The sequence below is a fragment of the Triticum aestivum genome, chromosome 1D, assembly GCF_018294505.1.
Source record: "Triticum aestivum cultivar Chinese Spring chromosome 1D, IWGSC CS RefSeq v2.1, whole genome shotgun sequence".
Classification (NCBI taxonomy): domain Eukaryota; kingdom Viridiplantae; phylum Streptophyta; class Magnoliopsida; order Poales; family Poaceae; genus Triticum; species Triticum aestivum.
The window spans coordinates 377960096-377969801 of record NC_057796.1 but is presented as its reverse complement, the minus strand read 5'-3'; the positions used below and the strand labels follow the sequence as shown (position 1 = coordinate 377969801).

The window sequence follows — 9706 nt, the reverse complement described above, 5'->3', positions numbered from 1 at the left end:
AATAAGGCGTCGTATAGGAAATGCTAGAGGGGAGCAGAAAAAAAGGGAGAATGGGCTGGCGCACCGCAGGGGGGGTGTCCGCCGGTTTGCGAGAAATGAAGTAATAAGGCGCCGTATAGAAATAGCTCGGTAGCATTATTATAGAATGGCCACACGGCATAAAACTCATAACTTGTCCAAAAAACCAAGATAGAAATAGCCCTTTCTCTTTAGACGATCTATCACATCCATTTCTTCTACTCGGTAGCATTATTATAGAATGGCCACACCGCAGATCCCTCCACACCTGCAATTTCACCATAACTAGTAGTATGCCCGTGCGTTGTCACGGGCTTATGAAATATATTGCTGAAGGTATATAAAATAATCCATGTAAAATATCACAGGAAGAAACAATATAGCATGGACACAATTGCATAATAATTGAAGTCTACTTCATTTGTAATGTAAACTGATAACAAAAAGGCAAATTGACGATGTATACACATAAATCGATGATCCAACTAAAAATATATTACAAATTATTCAAATCTACTTGATGCGCTTAAGAAATTCTCGCACAATATCAAGAAAGTTTTTTTTCTTCATTCGCACGATGTTTGAGCAAGTATAATAAAAACTGTTTTCTCAACTCATACTCATCATGCAAAAACAATAGTAGAACACCCATGCGTTGCTACGGACTGCTACGGACAACAATGCATATAAATGAATCAGAGAAACAATTAAAGTCATATTCAACGTCCAAGCTTATTTTTTTCCTCATACGTCCGAATGTGTTCGGACATCAAACAGGCTACTACAACCGTCTTGATAGTCCGGGTGCCCCAAATCCGGCCCATATGTAAGCAAGAAATGTTACTATCCAGACTATTCGTGATGTTATCTCCAACATGTGAAACCAAGGCAAAACCCCACCACCACGACACACCCTCTCCTTTTCTCATCGGACCCTCCCCTTTCCGCTCTGTTTCCCGCCGTAGTGGGTGACGTCCGCCTCACTTTCACCATGACACCCTCTCTCCTTCACACCATACTTCCTCATAGACCGTTAAGGAGGAGTCCCCCGTAATGCCTGCCCCGCTCTCCGCCATGATCCCCTCCTCTGTGTCCGTGTGTTTTCACCACTGCCATCAAGAGGGAGGAGGTATTGCGCCGCCTGTGGCGCCCCCAAAGCCAAGAATGCAAATTTGTAAGTAAACATACCAAACCCAACCTCCGTCCCGCTCACTCTTATCACAAAATCCATCAACTTGTATTTTAAGTGAGCCGGTGATCAACATCGCCGTGGCCGGCCAACAGCAAGGGATAAGGGCGGCAACCACCTTCCCATCTTAGTGCTAGTACCTCCTGGTTCTATACTGGACCCACCCTTCATCCCGGGCTCTACAACGACAGCTCCACACTCATGTGTTCTCATGGAAAAGAAAGCTATGCATAAAAATGTTCGTCCAGAGCATGAAAAATGTCAATGGTTCTCTCCTCTTCCCTCCTCGCGCGCACATGCTTGATTCAATCAGATATTAGTGAATAAACCAAATAGATAATTAAACGACATGTCTGAAGCACACACACACAACACACACTATATATACATGGTAATACTATTCATCACCCAGGGTGGAGTATAAGTTATTCTTCACCCGAGGTAATATTACAATCGGCTCATAAATAAAATTCATTTTGTTTACAGAGGGAGTACATTAGTAGTCTTTTCATAGATACATGAGTATTTATTCCTAGTAATAGCAATTAGCAATTTAGCATAGTACAACCATAATCTTGGAGTCGTCTATCATTTCGATAATAGGTAGTTGCTATAAATGCAATTATGATGATTGTGTTAAGAATTTGCATAGAGCAACCCTTTTACAAACTGAACAAAATAACAAGTCAATCCCATCCACACTGCAACTGATTCATGCATTAAGGAATGGCACACAAAGAAAATAGGAATCCAAACTAACAACAAGGGACGACAACATGGATGCTATCTTATTCCTTTCCAGGTGGATAGCAACCATATCCGTTGGGATGCATGAAATAGTCCTATTCTTTACAACTTTATAAAAAGCTAAATTTAATCCAAAAATAATTATGAAGAGAGGCTAGTAAGTAAAATTAAGTCATGACTAAACTATTGAAGGGAGAAAATGATTGTTTTTTTCAAAGATGAATAACCCAGTATAATAAGCAGTGGCATTGTTTAAGCATCGACAGCAATACAAATAGCAGTAGCCTCTCAATCCTTTGCTATCTCTCTAAAGCTCTCTACTACTCTCTTTTATTCCTCTCCCAAGACCACACACGGCAGCAACAACACACTCAATCTCTCTTCTTCCTCCCAAAATTAGCAGCCAATCTCTCTTCTTCCTCTCAAATCGAACATCAATAGCCGAGGCACCACCGACCACCACACCTATCACCTTCCGCAACCGCCTGGTCCTAACTGCTGCTGCTAGCGGGCGTGTGTAGGAGGAAATTAGGCTGCCCCAGCTATAAGTTGAATTGCCCGTTTATTACTGAAACAGAAAATTACATATTTTATATTTGATCAGCAACCTGCTTGGATCATCAAGAAAATAGCTTAGCTTGCCCAGAAGACATGTAAATTGCTAGACGTCTTCAAACTATTATCTACATGAATCTAGACCTCTTGTTGAGGAATATATGAAAATGATACATAGTAAAAGTCATAATTCTGTCCCAATTATCAACTTTGTGTACTTCACATACAAATTTAATTGATAAGAAATAAACTAATCAAGGCAGCCAATTTTTTTACCGAAAAGTCTGTCGGTTAATGTTCTCTTCATCCACCATGACCTACTCTGTTTTGCTGCAAAATCCACAACAACCAAACTAATCTTTGTTTCTATGATGCATGACATTGAATAGATAGCACAAATGGTCAACCGAATAGTCATCTCACGATCCAAGTGGCCAAGCCCTTCTTCCATCTCCTCCCGCCCGGTTAATCACATGCAAGATCTTTGTATATAGTTAGAAGTAGATGCATTGCTAGAACTCTTTAATCAATATAACGTTACTATGTATTTCTTTTCTCTTTATCCCGTCTTCCCTCTCCTCCCGCCCGGTTAATCTTCTCTAATTATTTGTTTTCAGTTTTCTTGTCAAGCTTCTAGAAAAAAAAATCAAAATGCTCACATGAAAGAGAAAACCGATTATTTTAGAGTGGCAAAGAAAATTGAAAGATGAGAAGATACCTTGATAATAATATGTGCAGATCCACTTGTGCGACTGCTTGGGTCATTGTTCAAATACATTCCCCAAATGGGCTTGCTGTTCATGGATCACAATTCAACACTTGCATTACACTTGAAACGGATTTAATCAGTCAAGAATTGTTTAATCACAAAGCATGGCCAACAGTTCGAGTAGTCTAAGGTGATGATATACGAAATTAATAATAATATAGAGCAATTATAATGCCTTGGGTATAACTTCCAAACTATCCCGCAGATCTAGGTTGATCCTTAATGGCACTTATACACAATAGTAAGTGATTTTACTATAGAAATTGTAAAAAAGTGATTTGACTACAGTGATTTATATATGCTATTATGAGGATCAGATGTGCTCAAACAAGTGTTTTTATCATTCCAATTCCCATTGAACTGATCCTTGATTCTTTTTTTAAGGTAATGTTGAGTAGGAGAGTCTCCTGTATATTTCATCAAGTAGCTGATCCTTGAATCTGGTGCATACCTATAAGAAAGAACACATATTTATGTATATTCCATCAAGTATATGTCAGAAATATCAACAAGCGAAGTTGAATGTAAACCTGTGCAGTTTGACCTCAAGTCCCACCATCCTAGAAACAGATGGATCATCATCCTTGTGAGTGTGTATGGAGTGCTTTTCATCCTTGCTCTAGAAACAAATTTGTATATATGATTTTATTCCAGCATACTGCCCCTTGATATGTTTTGCTTATGTAGAAATGCTTTAAAAAATACTCATACAGATTTCGTTCTTTATGTGCTGAAGTAAAAGTAGCTACTATCCATATAAACACAAGTGATTCTGTTCATCTAAAACACATCAGGAAAGGTAAACAAAAGACATATTGGTGAAATTTAGATCTTAAACTGAATATCTGAAACAAACAACAGGAGCAAGTCTCGGTCCAAAAATACTGCCTACGGCTAACATGTTACAGAACATAAAACTAACACATACACCTAATCAAGTGGCCACCTAGTCACAGTAGCTCATGTGTTTTTTAAGCTCATTCCTGGAGAAACAAGACATCCACTTTAATAGTAAACTCACACTGTTTATTTTTTGGAAACATGCTGCTCATATGAAGTAGGATGCATGTACGACATTAATTCAATGTTCAGTTAGTCGAAGAAGAGAGAATGTCAGTGTAAATACACATAGAATCCTATCGGTTCTCAATGTTCCGGAGAAAATGATGTTGGCAGGTTGCTTTCAACATCATTATACTGATGATGTTCTATATAAGACCTCAACCATCGAGCGAGATTAGAAAATGTTGATATTTGGATTTTTATTTATAAAAATTCTTTGAGACCCCCCACATTCCAATTCCCATGAATCATTCAACCTTTGACCGATAAAATTCAAAATGTTGAGATTAAAAATAAAAACAGTAGAGCAAGCCATTAGATTGCAAAACTTAATAACGAAACATCATACAAATTACGACACCTACAAGATGGAGTAGGAGCTCACTTGGAGCTTAGGTGTTTTGCCCGCCATCTACACTCTGAATAAAATGGATGGCGATGAGCAAGGGGAGGGTCGAGAGGGCAAGCGGAGGAGCACGCGCAAGGGATCAGACCTGCTACAAATTCCTGCACAAAAGGCAACCCTCTACTTAGTTTCTGTAGATTCAGGCTCTAAAGAAAGTCAATACACAAACCAACTGAGACCATCAGTTTCAAGCTTACTCGAAATAAGAAAATGGTACGTGAATAATATCTCTTATAATATATCTATATTAGTCAAATCCACCGATTGATCAAAAATGGAATATGTTTCAGTTAACGATACCGATAGAAAAATTTCTGTGTGTGCTCAGTAGGCAAAGGATACGCAACATACATGTCCTCTGAAGCTAATGTGAAATCATCTTGAGTAATAGGACCACACCATAACAGGATTAATAATTTTTGAAGCAAGCTAACAAAATCTGTGAATAAGTATTACTGTTCAGACGAAGACAAAGGAGAGAAGTAATTATTATTCAAATTTTAGTGTCATGTTGAGAAAATGACCAGACAATAGCATGATTTTAAAAAGTATTTGTGTGCATTTTAGTGTGCATGAACTACTTTGGTTTGGAATTTTTTTTATGCTTTAGACCCCCCCACCTTATTTATTTTTCGTCCTCCGCCATCCAGTGCATATTATCGAAGTCATCCCAGTTGTCTCTTCCACAACTCAAAAGAATTACAAAGATTTTCATACAAAGTTTTCAACCTTATCAAATTCTGAACCAGCAACAGATTGACACTTACCTACTATTTTTTATATTATGAAAACACGAAGATAGTCTTGCCCACACACATTTGGGATTTTATCGGTGGATGCAATCAATGTACAAGTCTTCTATTTCTTGGATCAGGCCCAGTCTACATTAATATGAATAAATGCAGCTCTAATCTTTTTTCTTCTAAATAATATGATCAAAGAGTGTGGTTATAGTTTACTTATTTTAGGGATAGTGGTTGTAGTATACAAAGACGCAGCAAAAAGGAGTTGCCGACAGCCCAACAAACAGAGAGGGAGATACTCACCCAACATGGGTATGAGCTCCAGATCAGCCACAAATAGGGAGGCACATTATTAGTATAAGCTTCAGATAAGCACATGCAACTCTCACTTCATATAACAATACTACAGAATAAACAAGCAAAAACGAGGTCAATTACTTCATGAACTGAAAGCTCTAAAGGTAATATGTAATTTTCCCTAAATTCTCAAGCAGGCATTTTTGCCTAAAGCCAAACTGATGAAGATTTACTTAAGTAAATTAGAGAAATGTGAAAGTATCTTACAAGAATTACCTATGGTCACTAGTAGAAAAAGGACCTATTGTCCCGGTTCGTGAGGGCCTTTGTCCCGGTTTTTGAACCGGGACTAAAGGGTCGTTACTAATGCCCTAACCCTTTAGTCCCGGTTCTTACACGAACCGGGACAGATGGGCCTCCACGTGGCTGCTGCGCCCAGCCCAGGCCGGGGGGCCTTTGGTCTCGGTTGGTGACACCAACCGGGACCAATAGGCATCCACGCCTTAGCATCTGGCTGGAGCTGAGGTTTTTTTAAGGGGCTGATTTAGGGGTTTTGGGGGTTAATTTAGGTTGTTATTAGGTAGCTATTAGAGAGAAGTGTCCTCTCTTATATCTTCGTGCTTGGTTTACCAACGCTACGTACTGCTATGCCTAAACATGGCTTAGATTGAAGTGAAGGCAATATGTGGTGCATGTCGAAAGTAATACTAATCCTAACTTGATCAAGTTTGGATTGTACTACTTTCGACATGCACCACATGCATGTTGCCTTCACTTCAATCCAATCCATGTTCATTTCACCCGCTGATATATAATAACTCTTCATGTGCGCATCATGCATCATCATATATAATAACAAGTCCTACTAATCATCATCATACAACTTCTACTCGTTATTAGTAACCAGTCATACGATCCTCATCCTCATAGTCATCGAACCAACCCTACTTAATTGTTCTTAGCACATGATCATCAGTATTGGGTAGGACCGAAATACCCTCTGTAAGGTAAAATAGCATAAAACAATATAGACCCTGACTCTCCATTATGAAGAATGGAGATCATCCTGTCTCCAATTCTTGCGCTTCGCTTCCTTTTGCTTCCAAGAACCTCCTTGCGACTGTCCATATATTTTTTCCATTCTTTGATTTGCATGTCTCCACTTCTTTTAGAAATCCGGTATGGACAGTTGAGATTCGTAGGATGACCTGGTTGTATGTTCAAAACATCAAGCCTACCATTCTGATACATCAAATGAGGCACACAATCCTCTGGGATTATCTGTTGAAAAACATAGTAATAACTTCATAGTTAGCAATGATGTACTAGTTTTAGAAGTATGCAAAAGATGCACGAATGTCGTAATAATAGTAAGAAATCTTACCAGGGTATCTCCATAGTAGTTACCGTAGTTCAACACGTGCACTAGTGGCACGTATTGACCATAATGTGGAGGAGTTTTACAATAAATATTGTAATTCTCAAGATCAGTACAAAATCCGACCAGATGAGTTTTCTCCTTATAAGTTAACTCAGAGCCATCGGTGTAGTAGGTTCTGTCTACCATGTTCCGCACATTGTTTGAACAATCAAAATAAGCTGTCAATGAAAATAAGCTGTCAACTATTTTGAAATGAACAATATAAATTAGCTAATAACTATGTTTGAGAAACTCACATAGCGGTAGAATTGGAGGCGTATCAACAAGGACCCAAATGTCCATATTGTCTTGCTCGATGTCAGGATCACCAAGATCCATGGTGACAAGCATACCCTCATCAAAACCATACATCTTGCAAAATGCTTCCCAATTTTTGCAACCAAAATGGGTTACGCTCTCAGAATTATACAGATTTACTTCAAAAACTATATCATGATGGGTCCTTAGGTGAATTTTCTTTGTTTCCATACTTTCATGGTCTTCAAAACCCATCCTCTCCATGACGTAGCGTCTTGCATGGCATGGGATAAGCTAGCCGAATTGTAAAAGATGAAAAGTACACGTCGAAATTGTTGAAGTCGTGCTTAATTACGAAAAAATAACACTTGTCGTCGTTGCGTACCGTTTCAACATCGAAGGTCTCCTCCAGCTTAATACTGAAGCGCCGATCTTCGTCCAGGTGAGGCCTGTCGCACTGACCTCGGTCGTCGTGGCACCAGTTGCACTCCCCCGGGAGACTTTCGTCGTCCGAGTACGACATTTCCTATGTTCATAATTCAAATATTAAACGTCTACAATTAAATATATGTACTAAAAAACCTAAGTTAGATCATTATTATTCATCACGGGTTGACTATCGATTTGTCGAGTCTTTTCTTGAAAACTCTCAGCTCACGTGGTGTATACATTCGACCGTTGGTGATGGTCGCTCCTCCATTTGTCCCCGAGTGCATTACACCAAAATGTCTAGCACACGGGAACAAAGGAGAAGCGACCCCCATGACAACAGTCGGGATTCTTCGTCCTCTCACATATATATGGTGGAACTCTCCCTCACTGATTCCTCTCTGACATTTGCGACCGTCGGTGATGGTATGGTAGCTCCTCCTTTCGTTCTCGAGTGCATTATACCAAATTGTCTAGCACACGGGAACGAAGGAGAAGCTACCCCCACGACAACAGTCGGGATTCTTCATCCTCTCATATATGGTGGAGACTCGACAGACTTACAGTCAACCCAAAATATCGTTTAATTATCTTTCTAAAAGAGGATTTGGCTAGTCTCACCTCGATGTCGGAGGGGGCGGTGACGGGGACGACGGTGGGGATGATGGAGGGGCCGGGGGCTCCTAGATTTCTGCGAAAACAAAAACCCTATAAGCTATCAACTAATCATATGCATACGCCTTGCATAGTGCTCTCCAATTTTAGCATTCAAAGTAGGAGTAGTTCTCCACTTTGAGCATTCAATAAGCAAAATCAAATCACAAAATAAAGTAGTATTCAAATTAGGATGCATTCAATTATAAGCAAAACTACATCATCTCCATGCGTCCGTACATCATCGAATATTATCACTAATACACCTCGAATACTATCATACATGCATATAGCATCGCTAGTACAGCTAGAACAGTAGCGCCCGACGGGTATCGGCGCGGGCGGTGGACACCCAAAGGGACGGAACCATCACAGGATCATAGCTCCAGTGAGATCCCTGAAGAACCTGCCAGGTATTGTCGAACCTGCCCTCCAACGCAACCATGTACCGACGGACATGCTGGTCCTCCTCCCTGACACGGTGACGTACCACCTCCGCGGTGTCCGAAAGCCTCGGCACCGTCACTGGCCCACGCGACCGCCACCAAACAAGGATCGGGTCAACGACGGGCTGGCTCCTCACCAACCTACGCCCACCGGAAGGTAGCACCTCCCAAAACCAGCCCGGCGGAGCCCAGTCCTGGACATGGCCCCTCTGATCAAGCCGGCCTCCTCCACCGAGTCGACGACGAGGATGCGGGATAGGCATCGTCGACGTCGATGCGGGATTAATTGCTTGAACTAAAAAAATAAACTAGTTCTATTAATTTTCTTGCTAAAATAAAGTAGTTCAACTACTAAGCACTTACTATAAATAAATAAAATAAAGTAGTTCTTACTAAAAATAAACTACTTCTATATATAGTAAAATAAAGTAGTTTTATTAAATCAACTTAGTTCAACTACTAATTAAGCACTTACTATAAATAAAATAAAGTAGTACTTACTAAAATAAACTACTTCTATAGTAAAATAAAGTAGTTTTATTAAATCAACTAGTTCAACATACTAAGCACTTACTAAAAAATAAACTTGTTTAACTAGTTCTATTATATTTAACTAGTTCAACACAATTTTTTTCTAAATATGCACATATATATACATAGATTGACAAAAAAAACATCTAATTCAACTAATCTAAACTACATGGAAAAACATC

At 39.5% G+C, this 9706-nt stretch overlaps 1 long non-coding RNA gene across 4 annotated transcripts; it reads right to left on the bottom strand.

Annotated features, from left to right (window-relative positions):
* Positions 1 to 2498: 2498 nt before the first annotated feature.
* Positions 2499 to 5984, bottom strand: LOC123170394 (uncharacterized). 4 transcript variants are annotated; one of them, XR_006485204.1, is made up of 5 exons: positions 5793 to 5984; positions 4726 to 4847; positions 3809 to 3897; positions 3228 to 3303; positions 2499 to 2522 (listed from the first exon to the last, which is right to left on the bottom strand). It is a non-coding gene; the product is annotated as an uncharacterized lncRNA (long non-coding RNA). The 4 variants fall into 4 exon arrangements; XR_006485205.1 differs by lacking the exon at positions 2499 to 2522 and adding an exon at positions 2818 to 2991; XR_006485201.1 differs by lacking the exon at positions 2499 to 2522 and having other exon boundaries at positions 3227 to 3303.
* Positions 5985 to 9706: the final 3722 nt, after the last annotated feature.